Genomic DNA, 25,062 nt, shown 5'->3' with positions numbered 1-25,062 from the left:
CTGGTGGAAAAGTAAATTAGTACAACAATTTTTTGCAAAACCATCTGGCATTATCTGGTATAGACCATAGAGAACTCATATATGTGTAATTTGTACAATTGCTGCTTCCAAAAGCAAAAAGTGGAAATCAAGCAAAATGCCACTTAATAGGATAATGAAAACAAAATGTCATTAATATTAGACAATTGTGGTAAGGGATGAGGCCCAGTGACATGTACCAGCCTATATGAAATGTAGAAACACAAGATTTTTGAGCCAAAAAGCAATGAGCTAACATATTCTATGTTTTAACTCAATGTACTCAAAATAAAATTATATATTCTTTACAATGTACATATATGGTAACACAATAGATAATTAAAGCATCATGAACTGAAAATTCAGAAATTTTCTGAAGGAAGGAGGAAAAAAGGGATGAAAAAAGGAGCCCATAGGGATTTTAATGGTATTAATTATGTTTTTTATTTCTTTAGTTGGGGAGGGGCTTTGGACTGATCTTTTTTCTTTAATATTCACCCTGACAAATTCACTAAAGTTCATGTCAGTATAGTTCATCACCAACCACATGAAAGGTATAACCTCTCTCTCCCTCTACCTTTCTTTTTCTTTCCCCTTCCTTCCTCTTTATCCCCTTCCCTCCCCCCCTCCCTTTCTTCTTTCTTATTTTCTTTCCTTCTTATTTTGTCTTATTTTGAGACAGAATCTTATAGCCAATATAGCTAGCCTTGGCTGGTCTCAAACTTGCAATGCCTCTGTGTCCTGAGTTCTGGGATTACAGGCATGCACAACCACATGGCTGGGGTTTAATCTTTCATCACAAAACACAGTCAGGTTAATAATGAAATATCAAGCCATTTTAAGCAGATTGCCTTGGCTGGTTAGTACTACTCTGGCATTAAGTCTTCACCTAATATTTTCCAGCCTCAAATAATCACTACAGTAATATCTCACCATTTAAATACCATCCTTAGTCCATTGTCTTCAATTTTATCAGGACCATATCAAAATATGGTAAATAGCAAGGTCATTAAAATCTCATCTTTTGGGTAATTCTCCTAACAAGTGCACTTAACTTTCATGAATGCCCTAACAGTTTCTGTGGGTACACCCAAGAAAAGCAACCACATAGAAAGTAGGAAGAATAAACAATCCAAAAGGGAACTAGCAACTTGCTGGTTATCACATCAAACCACACTCTCCCACAGAAGATCACCAGTTTTAACAATGATTAAAATAGTTGCCTGATGAAAATTTCTATAAAACATGAAGCAAAAGCAATGAGTAAATAGAAATATACACAATTTCATGAGTACAGTGAACCTATGAATACTATTATAATACAAATTATTTCATAAAAGCCTTTGTAAACACAACCACTCTTGAAGAGAGACACAAAAAGTAGGAGAAGGATTTCCTTCTAATTTCCAGTGAGCAGTTAAAATCAGCCAGTGCCTTAGAACATTTTCAGATAATGCCATAGTGGTGACTCAATGTCCCTTCTCCTACCTCTTATATCATTCCATCCACCATGCAGCAGGAATCATTACACGGCTATTTGGCATTGGAGCCCCCTCAGTAGAATCTGGCTATCTCATTAAAACCTGTGCCTGCAGGCTTGGGGAGCTTGTGTGTGAGTGTGTGTTTATGCAGTCACGTGTGTGCAGTATCTAATATATGTGAAAAGTTTACACTTATATAAAAAGAATCTCTTTAGTGTCTCTAAACTAATACCACAATCAACTGAAGAAAGATTAAAGATCACTTGGCTTTATTTTATTGCCTCTAATTTTTAATTTTAGCTCTTTCTATTACAAAATTTGTGAAATCAGTTTTCCATTAAAGTTCTTCTGGCCAACAAACATCCAGTGTGTCAATATCAGTTAGGACCATTATTTAATTTATGTCAGCAGTATAAACGAGTGAAAGATTAAAATGGACTCTGTCAATAAGCAGTTTGAAATGTTCAAAGATCACTTGAAACCAAAGGGAATATGGTCAAGGAAAAAGTGTTCCCTTACAGTAACGTGTCAGCTGTGACACAGGGACTAGTGCACCACAGGAGCATAGTCACACACAAATCTGGAACGGATGGCCCCCCCAGACTTGCTGGTCAACTAGCTGAAAGGTCTATGCGAATCATTTATGCCCTCATTTCAGAGTGAAAAGTCAGACATCTGGCACAGTTATGCTTGACTGGTGCTAGCTTGTGGCAGATGAACAGCTGAAGAATAAATTTAGGGACATTATTAACCATGACCAAAGTGTGCCGCTCTATTTCACTAGTTTAAAACAACAGTTCCTGTTTTTCTAAAATCTAGTCATCTTAGTGTCATATTATTTGCATTTCAACATCAGTTATTTATAAATTTATAATCAAATAACTCATAAGACAGACATTTATAACATGCATATAGCTATTTTCCAGCAAACCAAAAAAATTTAAAATTCAGGAATTTAAAATGGATAATTTAAAAGGTATATAAGGACATTTGAATTTGAGGAACAGATGAGCCATTTTTGTGCAGTGGTCTGCAATGATACAAAATTAAAACTGTTTAAGAAACATTTCAAATGTCTTCCATGAGCAGATAACATCCTACATCCTGAGGCACAAAATGTGATCTGTGCTTTCATAAAGTATACAGTGAGGACAAGGAAAGTGTGGTGTACGTAACAAAGGTTTGCACTAGGGTTAAACCAACAGGAATGAAGAGGAATACAAGCAATTCCTATAGAAAGAGCCTGAAAGACATAGGAGCTTCCTGGATGTGGAAGAGGAGGATAAGCATAACAAAACGAATATGTGATGAGTGATTACAGACAAGATACCATGGACAGAACACAGACCAAGTAGGATCAGGTTTGGGTGGAAAGCATGATGTTTGTGCTTTGACCTTTAAGTAGTTTGGCATTGTAGAAGAAAGGAGGACTTTTTAATTTGACTGATTACAGCAAGGATTGGGAAAAAGAGTGACAGTTCCGTAACTTGTTAGTTACCCAACTGGTGAGAAAACTTCTCCCTTGCTCAGCCCTCTTCACACTAGAGCAAAAGGGCCAGGAGTCAGAAGAGCCATGAGCCCCAAACAAAAGTGTCATTTGGGACTGAATTTCGAACATGAATTCATATGGTTTCTGGTTATGGTGATGCATATTATACTAAATTTCTAATTTGGGGTTAAAAGCTCTCTACTTAGCTTCATCTTCACTGATAAAATTTCTCTAAGCATTATCTTGGGGAAAATGTCCTTATTTATTATTATTATTATTTTTTTTGAAACAAGGCTTCAATGGCCTCAACTCGGGATCATCAGCCTCCCCAATGCTGTCGTTATGGGATTGCACCACCATGCCCAGCTCTGGAAAAAAGTTGTTTTAACTGAGTACATATCATTGCAAGTGTGGGAATGGCTGAAGGTGAGATTCCAAAGCAGAAGGAAGTGTGGTTCAAATGACCAAGTTCTATTGATTTATCATATACTAAGATAAAGACTATCATAAAAGCAGTCTTTATTCTGTTTTGGCATAAAAATCATATTTGAGTTTGTTGTAGATGGATTTGTCATTTATTAACTACTAATTACTAAAGAAATAAGGACTATATCTGATTCAATTTACCTTCACGTAGCTCAGCCAGAAGCAAGAATGTAAGCTCTTCTAAACATATCTTGATAAATGAGCCATAGTTTAGAAAGTCACCCAACATTAAAAACTCAATTTCTTGTGGCATCAATAATACTCCAGTCATTGGGATAATAGTTTCTATTTAGCTAATCTGGTTCAGAACTTTGCTCATTTAAAAACAACCACAGATCTACATGTTTAATGCAATTCCCATCAAAATTCCAGTGACATTCATTAAAGATATTGAAAAATCTACCGTGAAATTTATATGGAAACACAAGAGGCCACGAATAGCCAAGGCAATACTCAGTCAAAAGAACAATGCAGGAGGTATCACAATACCTGACTTCAAACTATATTACAAAGCAATAACAATAAAAACAGCATGGTACTGGCACAAAAACAGACATGAAGACCAGTGGAACAGAATAGAGGACCCAGATATGAAGCCACACAACTATAACCAACTTGTCTTTGACAAAGGAGCTAAAAATATACGATGGAGAAATAGCAGCCTCTTCAACAAAACCTGCTGGGAAAACTGGTTAGCAGTCTGCAAAAAACTGAAACTAGATCCATGTATATCACCCTATACCAAGATTAACTCAAAATGGATCAAGGATCTTAATATCAGACCCCAAACTCTAAAGTTGATACAGGAAAGAGGAGGAAATACTCTGGAGTTAGTAGGTATAGGCAAGAACTTTCTCAACGAAACCCCAGCAGCACCTCAACTAAGAGATAGCATAGATAAATGGGACCTCATAAAGCTAAAAAGCTTCTGTTCATCAAAAGAAATGGTCTCTAAACTGAAGAGAACACCCACAGAGTGGGAGAAAATATTTGCCAGCTACACATCAGACAAAGGATTGATAACCAGAATATATAGGGAACTTAAAAACTAAATTCTCCCAAAACTAATGAACCAATAAAGAAATGGGCAAGTGAACTAAACAGAACTTTCTCAAAAGAAGAAATTCAAATGGCCAAAAAACACATGAAAAAATGCCCACCATCTCTAGCAATAAAGGAAATGCAAATTAAAACCACACTAAGATTCCACCTCACCCCTGTTAGAATAGCCATCATTAGCAACACCACCACCAACAGGTGTTGGCGAGGATGCGGTGGAAAAAGGAACCCTCTTACACTGCTGGTGGGAATTCAAGCTAGTACAACCACTCTGGAAAAAAATTTGGAGGCTACTTAAAAAGCTAAACATTGATCTACCATTTGATCCAGCAATACCACTCTTGGGGATATACCCAAAAGACTGTGACACAGGTTACTCCAGAGGCACCTGCACACCCATGTTTATTGTGGCACTATTCACAATAGCCAAGTTATGGAAACAGTCAAGATGCCCCATCACGGACGAATGGATTAAGAAAATGTGGTATCAAAAGACCAAAAATCGTATGTTCTCCCTCATATGTGGACATTAGATCAAGGGCAAACACAACAAGGGAATTGGACTTTGAGCACATGATAAAAGCGAGAGCACACAAGGGAGGGGTGAGGATAGGTAAGACACCTAAAAAGTTAGCTAGCATTTGTTGCCCTTAACGCAGAGAAACTAAAGCAGATACCTTAAAAGCAACTGAGGCCAATAGGAGAAGGGGACCAGGAAGTAGAGAAAAGGTTAGATCAAAAAGAATTAACCTAGAAGGTAACACCCACGCACAGGAAATCAATGTGAGTCAATGCCCTGTATAGCTATCCTTATCTCAACCAGCAAAAACCCTTGTTCCTTCCTATTATTGCTTATACTCTCTCTACAACAAAAACAGAGACAAGGGCAAAATAGTTTCTGCTGGGTATTGAGGGGGTGGGGGAGAGAGGGAGAGGGTCGAGTGGGTGGTAAGGGAGGGGGTGGGGGTGGGGGTAGAAATGACCCAAGTCTTGTATGCACATATGAATAAAAAAAAAAAACCACAGATTGTGTAAAATATAGTGGCATAAATAAGGGGAGAAATGTGTGATTATGCACATTTGTAATTTTGGCTTTGCACTCATCTGTTTCATCTTTTCATATATGTACAGAATTTTGAAGTATGGATAAGGGGATTAAGTGTTCCAAACCTTCCACAAATGGATTTGTCCCCCATTGTTAAATTGATCTATGTTAGGAATTGGTGAATTTCTATTAATTTATTTAATTTTTTTTTTTGGCTGTACTGGGGTTTGAACTCAGGGACCCATGATTGCTAGGCAAGTGCTCTATCACTTAAGCCATTCTGCCAACTGTATTTATTTATTTTAAATTTTAAATGATAAATTCAATGGTGACTTTTTATTAATTCACACTAATTATACAGATTAATGGTGTGTCATTTATGTGCATACATATGTTGTGTTTTGTTCAAATCCACCCTAATTCTTGTCTTACTCTCTCCTTCCTTCCCTTCCCTCTGCTCCCCTTTCCCTTACCTAGTTGTCCCTCTTCTACTTTCAGATAGTCATCTTTTTATTTTATGTTTCAGATTTCACATATGAGAGAAAACATTCAATATTTGTCTTTTCTTTGTTTGGCTTATTTCACTTAACATGGTGATCCCAGCTCCACCCACATTCCTGCGAATGACAGCATTTCCTTCCTCTTCATGGATGAACAATACTCTATGTGTCTACCTAACTACATTTTCTTTATGCATTCATCTGTCAATGGGCACTTGGACTGATTTCATAACTTAGCTATTGTGAACAATGCAGCAGTAAGTATGAGTATGCGTTACTTCTGTTGTATGTTGACTTTGATTTCTTTGGTTATATCCCAGCTAGTTCTAGTTTTAGATTCTTAGTGAAATTGTGCACATTAATGGTGTATCATGGGATACTTAGATACATATACACATTGTGTAATGTTTGTGTCAGGTGTCCTAATGCAAAATCTATGGAAACTGCAGTAGCAGTATGAATACTAACCCCCACTCAAGGCTTCCTGTGGTGAGCACTTTTGGAAACACTTTTTTACCTCCTCTGACATGTGTATTGCTAAATCATCATTTCACTGAGGCACAAAGAGCTTAAGTTACTTAGCAAATGAAGTCACAAACTTTGCAGGAAGCAGAGTCTTATGCTGTCTTTCAACATTATCAGTCCATAGTACTAAGTTCTTCTCCAGGATTGGGGAGTAGTCATTCACTTTTGTATTCTATTTATTCTTAACTCTGCACAATTTATCACCACTAATAACATCCTTCATCTCATCTATATTTTTCATTGAATTACTACACATCATGTAATATTTAGTGTAATGATGTATGCAAATATTTTCCAGTAGTCAAATCTCTGAAATTACATTATATATAGTTTCCAGCTAAACCTTTATTGAACCTTGCATACATCTATCAGAAAACATGATTAAATTATGGAAATACTGACCTTTAAAAAAGCTATAAGCTGTAAACATTACCTGTGCTCTTTATTTTTTCTTTTTTTGATGGTACTGGGGTTTAAACTCAGGCCCTCACACTTGCTCTACCATTTGAGCCCCTCACTAGTCCACCTATGCTCTTTCAAAGTCTTTAGTGAATTAGTAGATATCTATGCCTGTTGTGATTGTACGCTCCATTGCAATGAATAAATTCACAATGTTCTTTATGTCCACTTCCTCCAGGTCCTTAAGGTCCCTTCATACTCCTCTCCCAGCCCATCGAGCTGGCATGTTTCCAGATAGAAACACAGGAAGGCTCCATTCCTCAGCATCCTATCTTCAGAGTCCAGAGCTTAAACTCACTTGACATCTTTGGGGCTCCTGCCCTGCTACACCACTAATGTAGAGACTCAGTAATATGTAGAATTTACCGTTTTTAGAGAAACTACTAGGAAGCCAGACACTTGAATTTTATTGCTCTATTCTCCCTTTAAATATTGAAATCCATTCAAATTAGACCAAATGTATCTTTGGGAAATGAGAAATACTCCCTAGAGGCTATTCCTTCCTAGAATAACAACAATAGTATTTTGGGAGAGCCTTACTTCTCAAATTCACTAGACACCATTACAGGGTTTCCAATGTAATAAATAAATCGTGCCAATTTGCATGTCACTAATGGAAAAATAAGGACAAATGAAAGCATGCTGATGGGAATAGGGCACCAACAATGAAAGTATTCTGAGGTTAGCAGCTGCTCACACGCAGGCGGGCCTTGGAAAAGTGAGAATAGATGCTGGCCAGCAACCTGGGTCCAGAGACCTGGCCCTCAGGTGGCTGGGCTTATTCTTATAGCTCCACTGAGTGTCAGCCTGAGTTGGAAGAGTAAAACAGTTGCACTCTGATGCCACTCCTCCCTCTTCCTCTACCAAAAGAGCCAGGTATGCCAGAAGCAAGAGTCACTCACAGAACATGATAAAGGATTAACATCCAGCTTTATTGTTAGTGCTTTCATTAAGAAACATTTGATGTTGAAGAGGAGGATAAGGATGATAAAACACTAAAAATTTTAAAAATCTACCATATTTTAATTTTTAATTCTTCAGTATTCCCCTATGAGAAAGAAAATTCTATCCCATAAATTATTACTATGAACTTAACTAATTAGTAAAGTCTAAGAACTGGGCATGGTGGTACATGTCTATAATCCCAGCAACTTGGGAGGCAGAAACAGGAAGATCATGATTGGAGGCCAGCCTGGGCAAAAGTTAGTGAGAGATCATCTAAAAAATAAATTAGAAGTCAAAGGACTTGGGGATGTGGCCCAAGTGGTGCTAGGCCCCAAGTAAAATCCCCAGTACCTAGAAAAAAAAAAAAAAGACTCCATAAAGTTACCTTTAAAACTATCTGGAATAGTTAAAAATTAATTTATAAATTATTTCCGTAATATATATGGCACTCCTTTATCTCTGGAATCAAGACCAACTTAAGCTACAGTAAATACCTCAGGGATTTTCTCCAGTTTTACACGTCTCAGTCCTCTTTCTTCCTTCCGTTATATGATCTGACTTCAGTCATAAAGACCTGGTCAGGCAATCCCCTGCCCATATTTCAGATTATGTGATGTAGAAAAAAATCCCACATTACTCAAAGTCAGCCAGGCAGTTACTGAAGGACTTGTGTCTGCATTCGAGTCTTCCAAAATCAAGACGAACGTGTACCCACTCCCCAGGCTGTTTCAGGACTTTTGACTATGAATTATACAGGTATAAGGCCATATTCCCACTATAGGAAAACAATCATACAACTTGTTGACCCCTCAGCACTCTGACCTCTTGAATTATCAACTCATCCTAAACTTGATGTAGGAACAAACTACACTGGGCTTGAACTTTCCTTCCTGGGGCCCCAGTCCATATACACTGCACCAGGATTGTAGGTACAGTGCTCAGATTTTCTCAAACAAATCCCAGTGGCTCCCATGCTCTTATTTTCCCTCATATTTACAATCCACACAGGCTTTTGTGATAAAGAAGGCTCAAAGTCATTACTCTGATCCTTCAACTGGGTCTGGAGTCTCTTTATCAATGATTAATGAAGCTCACGAGCTTGCCTTTGACTCCTCTGGTTTTCTTCAACTCCTCACATTTTATAATACAGATAGCCTCAAGTAATAAAGGCTTATCCTAGGAAAAATTATTGCCTGTTCATCTTCTGACCATTCATAAATCTTCATGTTTTCAGCTGCTTTTTTGTTTGCCCCTAAATGTGTTTTATGCTGTCCTTCTAAAAAGTACTCCTCAGCCCCAATCCAGTTTTTGATTTTCCTGGATGAACATGAGCTTAGCCACTGTTCATCTTAGTTTTCCTGGGGATGTTTCAGAGCCTAATGTACAATTTGCATCATTAGCTGTCGTGTACAACAAAGTCAATGCATCCATTTGGCCTTCCTTTGTGAGGCTTCCTGTCAGCAAAGCTTAATGGTTTGAAAGCTTGGGTAATGTTCTAGGAATGACACAGTTTAGCAGTCCTAAATCTCAGAAATCTGGGGTCTCTCATGAATTTATTTCAGGTGCCCTACCTTGTGCCAGGAGAAAGTACACACACACACACACACACACACACACACACACAATTGTGAATATAAATATACAAGGCAACAGCTAAATGATAGAACTGTAGTTACTTGATGTGTTCCACAGTAAACTTTTCCTCTCCTCACCTCCTTGCAGGCCCCATGAACGCTACTCCATCACTAGTAGTTCCACCACATAGAGTGAGCCCTCAAGGAGTGCCATGTCATATCTCCCCCTTGTTTACTTCTGCTAGTTTGACCTCTTACCTCTTGCCCAGCACTGTGGAATTTCCATACACACATATATCATGCTTTGATCCTATCCACCCTCCTTTTTCCTACCCTTTCCTCTTCCTCCCCCGTCTCTCTTTTGAGTCCCTCTTCTACTTTCTGGTCTTTCTTTTTTTTTTTTTTCCATTTCCACATATGAGAGAAAACATGATACTTGTCTTTCCCTGTCTGGCTATTACACTTAACATGATGCTCCCTTTCATCCATTTTCTTGCAGATGACATGATCTCATTCTTCTATATGGCTGCATGATATTCTAACGGGTATGTTTAGCATTTTTTTTTTATTTTTGGTAACAAAGCTCAAGTGTTTATTAAGAATTAAAAATACTGTAAATAAGCCATGCAGTTCATTTCACAGTAAACTAAAGCTAAATAACCTTTTTTTCTTTAACTTTTCAGCTTTTTTTTCTTTTGGAAGGGCAAGACAGTCATTAAAGAACAATATAGCTCAAAGGGAAAGAGACACAGCAAACAATTACAGACATGTAGTGCACAAGATCTTCAGTGACAGATGTGGTCAGCCCACAGCAGACTTCTTCATGGACACCATTTAAAATAAAAAGATCTGGCCTACATTTCCCCACGGTGACACCCATTCTTTTGTGGACAGTTCTCAGAATACATTTCTTGGAAAACCCAAAGACTCTCCATTCTGGAACCCTAAACCTATCATTATTTGGTAATACAGGTCAGGTCAGTAACCAGGGGCAGAGGTCAAGAAGGGCACCACTTCTGGGCACTGGTTCACATTCAGAACCCTCTGGATTCTTTGCGTAGTTATCTTTGATATCACTAGAGGACTTGTGAATGGAAAAGACACCCCAACCTGAAGAAGTGACCCTCCAGTAGCTGATTCTTTTAAAATGAAGATGAGGGGCCTTCCCCTCTCCATTCAGAGCTGACATCTATGAGTTTCAACCAGTTTTAAGTGGAAGACAAGTGAGACAGCTTATAAAAACTTCAGCCAAGAATATAAAAAATAAGTAAAATTAATTTTCTTTAGACAATTAGAAAAAAAAGCACCCCGCCCCTGCTCTTTTTTTTGTTTTTAACTTGAAATCTGTCAGACAGATTTTTGAGGTTGGAGTTAGTCTGCTTCTGTTAATCCCCAGTTGAAGCCATTGTCATTTTTCTGACAAGAGACACATCCCTTCTAAAAGCCACCTCTTACACATGAGGGCTGGTCCTTTAGGAGACTAACCAAACACAGAAGCAGTGGACTTAAGAAAACAATATATGTGGCAACAATTGCAAATGAATTAACTGGGTACAGGACACAATGCCTGGTGTTCAAATGCTGACTATCGTTCTTCAAGGGGAGACAAGAAACTGGGGAAGGGCACGTAGGAGGAAAGAACACATTTTTGATCATGAAAAATTGAACTACAAATTGCCACCCTGCACACAACTCCTTTAGCTCTTCTTATGAATTTTTCAACTTTCACTAACAATCTATCGAGATCATTCCTCAGGTTATCTAGTAAGCCCTCGATGATGCCAAGTTGCTCTTGTTGATTTTAATTTCTTAAGTGACCAAACTGTCCACAGCAGACCTGAGCATTTTCAAGTCCGATTCCACTTGGCTCACTGAGGCTTTCAGGTTGTCTAGAGAAGAAAGTCTGCCCAGGATGTCCCGAGGAGGCAGACACACATGAGGCCCTGGGCTTGGTTCTGACTGAGCAGCATGTGCACCTGCTCTTGCACCTTCTGCAGTGATGCACAGTTCTGGGAAGCTCACTCATGCTTCTCTTCAGGTCCTCCACATCACTGTTGAGTGCCAGCTGGGCCTCCCCAAACTCCTCACCACCTCAGCCCAGGCCGTTCTTGTTTGCCTCAGATGAGGACCCCAAGCCTTCCAGGTGCCCCTGCAGCACGGCCAGGCACTGTTCATACTCCTGGCTCTCTGTCTGGCATACAGAAGCCACCTGCACAGAATGGACTCCTTCCTCTACAGTCAGCAGCCTAGAGTCCAGTCCCTGACTCTTTTTCTGGAGCACATCTAAGGCATCTGAGTTTTTGAAGACACCATCTCCCTCTGGCCTGTGGACCTCAGCCTTCAGTTGGCGTAGCTCTTCCTCCAGCCTCCTGATCTCCTCAGACTGGAGGAGCTTCTACTTAGTGAGCATCTGCAGGGCAAGACGCTCCCTGTCCTTGAACACCTGCTGCTCCTGCTTGAGGCTCACCAGCTCCCAGACCTCTGTGTAGACATCAGACTCCATGACCTGCAAGGACATTGAGGGCCTCGATGTCCTTCTCCCTGGACTTTGCAGAAGTCTGTACCTCCTCCACCACTTCCCTTAAGGCTTTCAAGTCCCGCTTATACTCCATGCATTCTTCCAGGGAGGCAACCTTGGTTTTTACATCTTAATTTCCTTCTGCCTCCTCTTCTGGACTTCAGTGAAGATGGTGATGCTGTCATTGATGGACTTGGTGAGCTCTGTCAGCCGCTCCTCCGCAGTGTTCTCAAGGGACGTGAACTCTCACTCCCCACATCCTTTACCACGTAGACCCCATCTGAGAGGCCTCTGAGAATCTCATTCTGCAGCTTTTTCAGAACCTCATTGATCAGTTGATTGTACTCTGTCTTTGTTTCAGGACTTTCTCTGTGAGGTCCTGCCTACAGCATGTTTATTTATTTATTTTTTAAAACCCATTCATTTTTTTAAGTGGGAACCTTGGTTATTATGAGCAATGCCACAATAAACCTGGCTGTAAATCTATCTCTTCTGAACGCTGACTTCATTTCCTTTGGAAATATACCCGGGAGTGGGATCACTGGATTGTATAGTATTTCTACTTTTTCTTTTTTTGAGGAACCTCCAAGCTGTTTTCCAAGTACTTTATCATACAGTTCTGCTCCCTGTGTGGCCCCTCCAGTAAGATAGATATGCAAAGTGAGGATTTAGAAACACTAAAGCAGTCAAGGCAGTGTAGGAAACACTGTCTCTGAAATGAGGCCCCTCTGCATACTGAGCACTATAAGCTGAAGGAAACTGAGGACCAGAAGGAATTTTCTTCTCTCTTGAAGAAAGTATTGTTACCAAGAAAGACCAAGAAAAACCTGAACCAACAGGACTAGTAAGTCCTCTTCCCCCAGTTTTTTATCCTTAGGGCATATCCTCTTTTCATTCTTACTTCTACATGACTGTCCATTTTATTCATCAAACCTGAGCATAAAAATAGAGTTTTCACTGGGTCATAGAGTCTTCATTTCTGAAGACTTCCGTGTCCCATAAAACTTATGTTAAATGATTTGGTCATGATTTTCTCTTGTTAATCTGTCTTTTGTTATAAAGAAATCAGACATAAGCTTTATGGTGGGCTGGAAAAGTATATTACTTTTCTCTCCTCCATATTTTTATATCTACTGAATCAACAGTTTTTATACAAGATATTCTATTGTATAAAGAATTATTAAAGTTCTTTTTCTAGTAATTCATGATGTATTCTAATTTATAAAGCATTGATCAACATGGATTGTTTTGTTGTTTTGTTTTTGTTTAGTTGGAAGCACTGCAGGGTAAGGCCAGGGCCCTGTGCTTGCTAGGCAGGTGCTCTACTACTTGAGCCACTCCACCAGTCCTTTTTGCTTTGGTTATTTTTGAGATAGGCTTTTGCTTTATGCCTGGGCCTATCTGCACCACCATTCTATCTCTGCCTCCCAGGTAGCTAGGATTGCAGGTGTGAGCCACAACACCTGAACAGAATTTTGTTTTAAATGACCCTTCAGATGGTTTGAGAAGCACAGTTCTGACAGATCATCATCAGTGTCCCAATTTGTCCATAAAATTGACAAATTTGACACAGAATGATAATATGCCATGTTGTTAAGTATTTGTAGGGTCCTATCTTTCCTATACTTTGGATACATGCTCACATGTATACACAGAGCACTTGCAGATGTGAGAGACTAGTTGTGTTTGTCTGCCAAGTATCATTCAGAAAGTATCATTCTGAAGAGGTGGTGAGAAGGGAAAATGAGACAGCCTAGGACAGTGGTTCATCTACACTGTAATAACAAGGGGTGGTGTGGAGAAATACTCAAGAGGACAATGAATAGGACCTCCTAATCAGTAGAGGAACAAGGGTCAGGGAGAGGCAGAATCACAGGTATCTTGTAGCTTCCTCCACAAACATCAAATGTACAGCAGAGAAATGCTGAATTGTAATGTACTGTGGTTTTTATACAGTGTTTTGTTTACTTACATCCATCCAGCCAAACAATATAGAATTTTATGTCTTCAATGTACATAATGAGAGCAATATTTTTTCATTTTACAAATATAAAATTGTATCATGAATCCCACCATCCTTTTTTAAATCCTTCTCCAGGTGTCACCTCTGTGACTTTGGTACCATCTCTTTGCCCTGCTGTAAAACTGCTGAGAATGTGTTACTTGGAAGGGTTATTGTTTCTTACTTGTAAATACACAGTATGAGGGATGTTAATGACTCATTTACCTGACACTAGGGAAAAATATTACTAGATTCATTATTTCATATCATTTAAATTAAGAATAAATTGTTGTCATGTTGACAACAGGTATATGAAACATCTAAGGGGGTCTCCCCAATTCAGGATGTAACTAGATGTCTCTTTATATCTGGTACCAAAATGATTCTGGGAAAGGAGACACTTGGGGCAAGGTTGCTCTACAGTTATAAGATAAGGCTGGTAGGAACAAAAAGGTTAGGTACTATTCTTACAGCATGTGTAGCAGATTGAATGAGGTGACTGGAATAAATCTCTCTTGATATGGTGACCTTGGAAATGCTCATCTGGGACTAAAATAAAACCAAAGAGAAACAAACAGGACTAAACAATTTTCACGGAAAGGATGTAGGTAGGGAAAGTAGCATGGAAAAACATTTAAGAAAATATGATGAGTGACCTGAGTGTATTATGTGCCTTTGTTTATAATAGTGGCTCCTTATGTTTTCTCAATAAATTTAGCTCAGCTGAGGCACAGAAAAACCTATTCTTCACCAAAGCCTTATCACACAGCATCATTATAAAAGACATGCTGTCACCAAATAGGAAAACTGTGCCCTATTTCTGAATATTTCAATAAAAAATACTTGCTTATTTAGGAGATTTGTTTCTCAAACAGAAAACAGAATGTATCTTTGCAGAAACTCATTTTCTTTTCTTATAATGACACGGAATCATTCTGCCTTTAATTTGCCAACTTTTTCTTCCATGGATTTCTAAGATGCCGGTTTTAAAATGTCTATTGTTTGATCACAAAAATAGAAGTAATTTTACTGTTTGTAGAAAGTCCAAACGTAAGACATCACATATGCAATTATTTACATTTCTATTGACAGACTAGGAATTCACATTAGGAAAGGCTTTTTTTAAACAAAATCTTCCATGTGTTTCAACTGGCAGGGTTCAATAAGCCCTTATTTCTCTGCTGAATATAACTAGCTTTGCTGGGCATATTTTCCATCTTTTTTTTTTTTTTTTGGTTATTTTGCAGTGCTAGGGATGTGACCCAGGGGCTGGCACATGCTAGGCAAGCACTCTAGTACTGAGCTACATCCCTAACCCTAGTGGGTATCTTTTCTTAAAGCAACAGTTTTTTCATAATGTTGGTAAAAGAATATAGGAGATGACAAATCAGCTGTCTTGTGAGATCAAGTCTACTGTTTTCTTATGACTTCAAAATCTTTGTGCTTCAGTTACTCATGAGATTGACAGGAACTCTTTTCAAGTAAGGTTAGCACTTTGAAGCATAGTTCTTAGGATTATTGGGATCTTGAAAAGAGGAAATGCAAGAAATAATTTTGTAAAACAATGTAAGCTGTTCCAGGTGGCTCCATCTTTCTGTGAGAGGCTGTGTCTGCACCCAGTTCTCTCATGGGATGAGAAACAGAGGATACTACACTAAGTAGCTGGTATAAGTGTATCATCAGAAAGAACTCACTCAGAACAGTGGCACCCCAAACAGGTATGATGGTCAATGAATTTGTCAGCTTTCCATTACAATAATGACAGACCTGAGATAATTAACTTAAAAAAAGAAAAGGTTTATGAGCTCACAGTCTGGAGGTTCCTGTCCAAGATAGGTGGACCCACCCATTGTTTTTGGCATCTGATCCAGGGTCCAGATGGCAATGGTGAAAGCATATGGTAGAACAAACTGCTCACTCTTAACCAGAAAGCAAAAAAGAAATGAAGAAACCACAAATTCACAGTCCCATTTCAGGGACATGCCCACAGTGACAATAACTTTCTATAAGCCTCACTTCCTAAAAGTGCCTATCACCTCCCAGTAGCACCACCATAAGGACCAAGCCTTTAATATATATTTAATACATATGTTAATACCATTGGAGGACACTCATCCAAACCACAGCAGTCAGCTCTGCTCCTTACTTGTCAGACTCCACCAACCCTTCCTTAGTGGAGGAAGGTGACCAAATTACTTTTGAGATCTTTAAGATCAGACTTAGATTCACACTAAGATGAAAGCTTTATGAAGGTGAGGATTGGATCTTATTCATCACTGAGTCCTAGCACCTAAGAAAGAGTAGATAGCAAAATATTTAGTGACAGGAGGGAAGATGGAAGAAAAGGGATGAAGGAAAGAATGGAGGGACAGGAAGGAACAAACCCATCTGTTGATTCAGATTTCCTGGGGATCTACAAGTACAATTGAACTATTGCTTGAATAATATTTGCTGATACAATCACAATACATAAAAGGAAGAAGTCAGGGTATTTATCCTGACTTTAGGGATAACGATTGGGAGGACTTAAATCTTAGAGATAGCCTGAAGTAGAAGCTATGCTGAGTGACTTCAAGCACAGGCTTTTGTTTAGGGAAGACAGATGCTATAACTAAGGGCTGGATGCCTGCAGGAAGACAGCCTTGTGTCAGAAGTATCTCACTGTCTAATGGAAGACCTAAGATTTGTACATGAATAACTGTAACACACGCATGAAAATATGAGTCCTGAGAGAGACTCCCTTCAAAAGCCTGTAGAGCCGAGAGTGTGGCCCAGAGGATAAGGTACTTGCCTAGCAAGCACAAGGTCCTAAGTTCAAACCCAAGTACTGCCATGAAGAAGGGGGGTATATGAACTGTGGTTGATGACTTTAAAGGATGAAACATGGTGGTTGCCTGAAAAGGAGGTGAGAGCTGGGAAGACAACAGGGTATAGAGTTTAGATGGTACATGGTGGCCCTTTCAGAGGCAATTAGATTGTCAAACAGACTGACCTCATCCTTCTCTTGTCTAGGTGAAAGGCAGGAGTTATGGATAGGCAGACAATAACTGACAGTACTTCAAAATGTCTTCCTGCTTCAGTTGTCTCTATGTTCTGTGGCAAAGCCTGAAATGGGCAGCAAATTCTTGAATCTGAGCACAGCCTTCATTCACATTTTATTATCCAAACCTCATCATCCCTCCTGGCCTTAGTATGAGAGCAGACATCAAAGTCTGGATGGAAAGAGGCACGTAAGAGAGGAGATAAATTTATTCCAGAAAGCCAGCCCCATTTTAAAAGACCACTTATGACCAGAAAAGTTCTTTGTCTTAGTCACTCATCAAGGACTTCCTCCAAATAGGTGTGGCACTCTGATATATAGCTCTAGGGCCATTTGATGTGTGGTTCTAGGATTAAAGTACAGGCAAGAAACTTCATAAAAAATGTAAATTAATCAGCATCAAAAATCTGTTGCAAGTTCTGATGTCTTCATGACCTCTTAAACTTCGCCCTTTCCTGGTTTAAAGATATGTTGAGTTTGTGTTTTTCCAGACTACTTGGATTGTAAACGCAGACATTCTAGGTTGGAAAGCAATAAATAGGGGATTGGAAAGTGGGTTTTGCTTCAAAGAAGGGTAATGTGATGAGTCATTATTTAAATGATTCCATGGAGCTTTGCACAGTCTTAAAAAGAACCATTTAATTGCATAATATTGAGTCCTTAACTTTATAGGGTCTGGGAGAAATAGTTGCTGTGAAATGGTGGGAAGTAAATGTGATCATGTGATACTAAAAGGAGAACAATAGCTCAAGATGTGAGGAGGAAATTGGTGTATTGGATTCCAAAATAAATTGCAGTTATCAGGAGCTTTTTGCTATGCCTGGGAATGAGCTCTTAAGCAGTGAGGTTCCAAAAGTGCAATCATGAGCATGGTAGGTGTTTTCTTCTCACTTTGTGGAAAATATCTTGACCAGAACATCCTGAGTGTAAAGTCAATAGGAATGGGCCATCCTAAGCCACTCTTTGTATCTTTTGTCCTACTGAGAATTCTTTACTCAATTTTTTAAACTGCTCCTGGTAAATTAAATATGGTGTGAGTTAATGGCTGTGATTTTCAACCAGGGTGATTTTGCACCCCCACCATTCTCAGGGTACACTTGTCAATGTCAAGAGACATTTCTGGTTGTTACAATTAAGAGAGTATGACTAGCATCAGAGGATAGAGATCAAGATGCTGCTAGGCAACCTGCGACGCACGGACTGCCCCCTACTCCCACCCCAGCAAGGAATCATGCAACCTTGTACATCAGTGGTGCTGAGGTTGAGAAACACTGGTTTAAAATGAATCCTGGCTTTTTAAAAAATTGTTCCCATGAGTCTGACTTGTAATGACTTCTACACCAAAACGGAAGCTTCAACCTGTAGGTAATCAACACCTGTGATGTCAATTTCTTGCAAATTTATGAAAAGTACATTCACTCTCCTAAATAAGAACTCAAATATTCTTGCTAGTTATCTCGTGCAATTTTCTGATAAGCTGTGCAATTACATTTAAGTAAAATCATGAGAACGTATCCCTACAGTTACTTCAAGCCCCTCATGGTAACAACTGGAAAAGCACAAAAAAATGGTAAGATTCAGGACCATTTCTGATCACTTTGAATAGGTATCAAGTCTCAGTGAAATAAATATTTCAGGATCCTGGGAATACTAATAACCATACAGAAACACCGTTGGTAAGAAAATTGCTTCAATTCACATAAGATTATTAGTCAAAAGAAATAAGAATGGATGCCATTCCCGAGGCTCTTGTTTTTATACTTGTTTCTTTCCTGGGTGTTTTGAGTGAGATATTTTTAATCTAATATTTACAAGGATCCTGTGAGGTGGGCATGATATCCTTATTTGGGAAATGTGTAGTCTCAGGCCCAAAACAGGAAGGAAATTCACCCAATAAAGTGACTGCCAATATCCTGCCAATATGCCTGTATCCTTCTTTAATCCCATTTGGGAATCTGACAGGAAAACTGAGGGGAGGCTTTGGAAATGGAACCCAAAGCTGAGAAACAGGTTATCTTAGCAGAGAAGATGGACTTTCCCACACACCAAGGGACTATTTTTTCTCTACCATCTTCAGCCTCCAGAATGAGAAGCCATCACCATGGTCACAAACAGAAGCTGAGCTGAATGGAACCAAATGACCACAATCCACAACCAAAGGGATCCAGTGCAGTGCAGAGAACAAAGACAGGTGGCCTCAGGAGGTAGGCAAGGAGTCTAAGGAGTCAAAATAGCATCAAGAAAGAGTGGCGAGGAAGAAGGTGCTAAAGAAAGCTCTCTACTAAAATTAGAGATAAACAACCACAGGGGCATCCTGAGAGACAAAATAGGAGTCATATACTCAAATGTCCTTAGGTATCTGATCTTGGGGAGGCCACAAAGTGCACCGATCAGCATTGGAAACTGTGGTTCCACCTGCTTGTGTTTACATCCCAATTTCATCAGTTAGCACTGTGTGAAGATAGTTGACATTTCTGTGCCTTAGATGACATTGCCTTTCTCAGGTTGTGTTTGTCCCATTTGATTCCTTTAGGCTCATTTAGATTATCCTTCAAAGACACCCAACATTTAGTAGAACCAAGAATCAATTCTAGTTCCTTTCACTAAATATGTGATGTTTATGCCCTACCACAAAATACTCCTATCAGGGATAAGCTGTTCTCTGCTGCTACAGAAAATAGTATTGGGGGAAGGACAGAAAAAAATGAGGGTGAGAGAAAAGCAGATATGGAAAATGAGGAAGAGAGAGGTGATACAATTAGAGGGAAAAGAGTGAAAAGAATTTACAAAACGAACACCAAATATGGCAGAGAAAGGGATGGTTGGTTAAAGACATTATATTTATGCATCTTAGTGATAGAGGAAATGAGCCTTATGCATTACTGTATTTATAATTTAAACAACAATATGAAAGCTATAAATGTTTATATTGAGTGTAATTTGTTCAGTTTATGTTAATAGAATAAAGTAAGACATGGTGTTAGCCTTAACAGATACTCTGCAGAATTACAAATGTATAATTAATTTTTATTGGAACATAATCAATTCAAAAATAAACAATTATAGTAATCTTTCAATTCAGAGAAATTTGATTTATATTCTGCCTATAGTTGCATTGGTATCTGGATTTGAGTTATAAAAGCAGGGTGACTGTTCTGGGGGTGTAGCTCAGTGGTACTTGCCAGCATGCATAAGGCTCCCTTAGTTTCAATTCCCAGGACTGAGTACAAAGAAAAAAAGATGGAAGGAAGAGGAAGGGAGGGAGGGAGGGAGAGCGAGAGGGAGAGAAAGAGAGGAAGGAAGGAAGAGAAAAGGGGAAAAAAGAAAGGAAATTGTAAAGTCAGAGATCCTAAAGAAAGGTGGCTGAGACTACAGAGGAAGTCCCAGTGTGAGTACTGTTGCTGCTCTAGGTTGAAAACATTAATCGCTCCAAGCCCATGGAACAGATGAAAGCTATCTAGCATCATCCTGCTAGTCAAACAACTAGAATCTAACTGAAGCAGTTTTGTGAAATGATCAGACTCTTCTAGGGGAGAAGAGTAGTAAAAATCAGGAAAACTTTTTTCTTCTTTGAGTAGATCAACTTTATGAAATAAAGACAATTAGCAAACCAAAGAGATCTAGTCTATTTTACATAAATGATACAAGATCCTTAAAATCAAGGAAGATGCTAATATAGGGAAATACTCAAATATAGAATTCCAAACTACCAGTGCACAATAGTAGCAGAGACTTCTTTCAGATTCCCATGAAAATCACCGGGTAAGTAACTAACTTGCCACACAACCCAGTCACAACACTTAAAAGTAAAAATAGTAACAGACTTGGAGACATTATCACTAAATGCACATTGTGGGGATAAAAGAAATGCACTGTACTCTGCTTTCAGAAGCAGAACACAACACATAGCATTAAAGAAAGTAGGAAGTCTTAAATTAATCCCGGTTGGCCCCTGAACAAGGGTAAAAAGGATGTGCAGTTGATGCAGCAATCCTCAGCATGTAAGGATTCTTTTCTGATCAGGTGTTTTCTGAACAGCACCTTCTTCCTTCAGCTCTAACCCCATCAATACCTTTTAACTTCTCCACCAAGAAACACTGCAGGCAAGTGCACAGATAGAGGAGCCATGGCAATGGCCCACTTACTGGGAAAGGCTTCCACAGTCCATGCCCAAAACAAGAAAAAAAAAGTATACACCAATGTGGTTCAAATGGTAGAATGCTTGCCTGGCAAGTGCAAGGCCCTGAACAATCCATGTCTGTGTGTTCAGAGAGGTACTTTGGATCCTCTCCCCCATCTGTTGTTTTCCTGTCACCAAATCCTCAGCTAACACACATCACTTCACCATGAGCAGAATTTGAATTAAGACAAAGAAGGAGCATCATGAAGAAAGCTCAGGAAAAAAAGTCGCTTCTCTATAATAGTTCTACAGAAAGATTTAAAAACCACATCACACTTTCCTCAAAGAGTTTCTTTTTTTTGCAAGTAGAGCAGGAGAGTTTATTGAGATAGAAAAGTGTAAAGAGGGAGAATTGGGCCCTCACAGTTGGGAGTAGGGGTCCCAAGAGAGGGTGCCTGAAAAATGACATAATGTCAAATTTATACCCATTCTCTCCAAGGTTGCTCAATCTCTATGCTAATTAGGTGTGCAGAAAAAGGCATTTTGATTGGCTATTCCTACAACATTCTGATTGGTCTGTCCTGATCCTCACACCTTCTGTCCTGCCTTTCCTTCTTTCCACTCTTTAAGGTCACAGGTTATAATGGAACATTCCAGGAGCCTTTTCTTCTGTCTCATTCCCCCCTCTGAAGAAGTAACCCTAACTGCCATTAGGGAAGAGGGGTGACTACTGTTCTTTGGCTGCTTGGAGTTAGAACAGGGTGTTGGTAGGGGATGGCAGTCAGGACCTTCTCTCAGAGGCCTATCTAAAGGTCTCGGGTAGATAAGGTCTTTGAGTCAAAAAGTTTTAAGAAGAGGAAAAAATAACCAAAATTCAATGACAAACTATGTGAGACTAAGGTGGAGATATAAAGACAGCAGTCTGAAGTCTAAATAATAAATGCAAGAAAACTAAAAATCTGAGGCTAAAATTAAAATTCATATAGTATGCAATAAAGAACACTTTAAATTTTACACTTAAAATTTAAAACAGAACATTGAAACAGAAATTTAAAACAATATCTTGTGTAAACTTTGAATATTTGTTCATAATGCCCAGGAAGAAAGCAAGATTAAAATGAGAAAGAATATAAAAGCTATGTAATGCAAAGATACAGATTTAACCTAATAATGTCCTCATAAATGTTTTAGAAATGATGGCAAACATCAATCCACATTTCAGGAGAAATCATTATAATGTAACTGCTGAACACCAAGAGAGAAAAAAAATCATAAAGAGACCAGAAAGAAAAGACACCAACTGCAAAGTAACCTGGACATTAGACTGACAGCCACATTCTCCAAAATAGCAATGGGTGACAGACATAAATAGAAAAATAATATATCTTCAAAGTGCTGACCAAAACAAAATATAAAACGCAAAAAACATTAATCAAGAACTCTGTTCTCCATAAAAACACCTTTCAAGAACAAGGTTGAAATGAAAAAGTTTTAAGTGAAGTTAAAATTGAAGTCCTAAACCAATACACCAAAAATTTTAAATGTGATATATTTCAAGAAGCGAGCTAAAATGACACTTATGTGGATAAATATACACCGACACTGGGATGATAAAACTGATAGTCTAATTTGTGGAGTTAAAAATAATTAAAACAAGATAGAATACAGGTCAACCACTGAATGTAATCTGGGACTAGTATGATTGGAGTTCTAGCATCCTGAGAGCTCTGTGTGGGATAAGAAGAGATACAGAATAAATTCACTTTTCAGTAAAATGAAAGTTTTGAAATTCCAAGAGTGATCACACTAAAAGGTAGCTCTTCTAAAACTGGTGCAAAGGGAGAAAAGCAATGAGAAAAACTAAGGAAAAAATAAAGAAGTGAAAGGGTAGCATTTTAATCAAAAGAACTTAAAGAAGATATACATAAATGAAGAGGTAAGTGATGTTTATGACTTAACTCCCTGGGAGGAAGAGAAGAGAGAGAGAGAGAGAGAGAAAGAAAGAGAGAGAACAAGGGCAGGCCAAGACCTATATAGTTATATATCCCATATAACTATTAATGAAGATTCCTCAACAAAATACTGTTTTATATATATATATATATAGTTATATATCCCATATAACTATTAATGAAGATTCCTCAACAAAATACTGGCAAACTGGCAAAATACTGGCAAACCACATATCAAAAGTATTGTACACCATGACCAAATGGGATTTATTCTAGGAGTACAAGGGTAGTTTGACATATAGAAGCTATTGGTGTAATTAATCACATCAACAAAATAAAGGTGATCATTTCAATAGATGCACAAAAGGATCTGACAAAATTCAACACTGTCTCATGATTTTAAAAAACCCAACAAAGTAGATTTAAAGAGGAAGTACCTCAACATAATAAAGGCCATATATAAGAACCCCACATTCAACATTGTACTCAATTCTGAAAGACTGATTAGGAACAAAATAAGGATGTCCACTTTGCCACTTGTATTTAACACAGAAAGTCCTCATCAGAGCCATTAGTCAAGAGAAAGAAATAAAAGGCATCCAAACCAGAAAGGAAGAAGTAAAATTATCTCTGTTCACATATGATTTGATCTCATATGTAACCTCCCAAAACATTCCACCCAAAAACCTGCTAGAAATAATAAACAATTTCAGCAAAGTTGAGCATACAGATTCAACATGCAAAAATAAGTTGCATTCTATATATTAACAATGTAAAGTCCCAAAAGGAAGTAAAGGAAACAATTCATTTGCAAAAGTCTCAGAGAGAATAAAATACTAAGCATAAATTTAAGAAAGGAGATGAAAATTTTCACAGTAAAAACTATAAAACATTGTTGAAAGAATTCAAAGAACACAAAAATAAATGGAAAGACATTCCATGTTCATGGATAAGAAGTCGTAATATTGTGTTAGACTATCAATATTACCCAAAATAATCTATCAATTGAATGCAATCACTATCAAAATACTAATAACATTTTGTAGAAATTGAAAATTGCATTCTAAAATTTATGTAGAATCTCCAGGGACCCCAAGGGGCCAAACAAACTTGAAAGAAAAATAAACTACAGTGGAAGTCTCACACTTCCTATTCCAATAACAATGGTACTCTACCCAAAACAGTGTCATTCTGGCATAAGGAAGACATGTAGAATAAAGGAAAACAGAGAGCCCAGCAGTAAATCCATCCATATGTGGTCAGCTGATTGTTGACCAATACCATCCAAAGGGGAAAGGACAGTCTTTTCAATAAAAGGTATTGGAAAAATGGATATACAAATGCAAAAGAATGCTCTTGGACAGCTAGCTTATATATTCAAAAATCCACTTGAGGTTGTGGGCATACCTCAGTGGTTCAACACTTGCCTAGCATGAGGGAAGTCCTGGGTTCAATCCTCAGCACCACAAAAACTGAAATTAAAAAATGAACCACAGGTTGAAATATACTGCCTAAAATTATAAAACTCTTGGAAGAAAACGTAGAGGAAAAACTTCATGCAGTTGAATTTGGATTTTTTTTTTTTTTGGATATGATACCAAACGCACACACCAAAAAAAGTAAAAATAGATAAATTGGACATCAAAATTATAAACTTCTTCCCATCAAAGGATATAATCAACAGAGTGAAAGGCAATCTGCAGGAAATATTTACAAATCATATGACTGATAAGTGGTTAATAGAATATATAAAGAATTCCTACAACTAGATAATAAAAAATCCAATTAAAATGATCAAAAGTCTTGAATAGACATTTCCCCAAAGGAGATGTCCAAATGTCAAGAAAGC

The 25,062-nt window shown here is 38.3% G+C and overlaps 1 pseudogene; it reads right to left on the bottom strand.

Annotated features, from left to right (window-relative positions):
- Positions 1 to 11,166: 11,166 nt before the first annotated feature.
- LOC109703263 (cytoskeleton-associated protein 4-like) lies at positions 11,167 to 21,269 on the bottom strand (annotated as a pseudogene).
- Positions 21,270 to 25,062: the final 3,793 nt, after the last annotated feature.

This window comes from Castor canadensis, chromosome 15 (genome assembly GCF_047511655.1).
Source record: "Castor canadensis chromosome 15, mCasCan1.hap1v2, whole genome shotgun sequence".
In the NCBI taxonomy this organism is placed as follows: domain Eukaryota; kingdom Metazoa; phylum Chordata; class Mammalia; order Rodentia; family Castoridae; genus Castor; species Castor canadensis.
The sequence above is the reverse complement of the archived record's forward strand: the minus strand, read 5'-3'. Positions and strand labels throughout refer to the sequence as shown.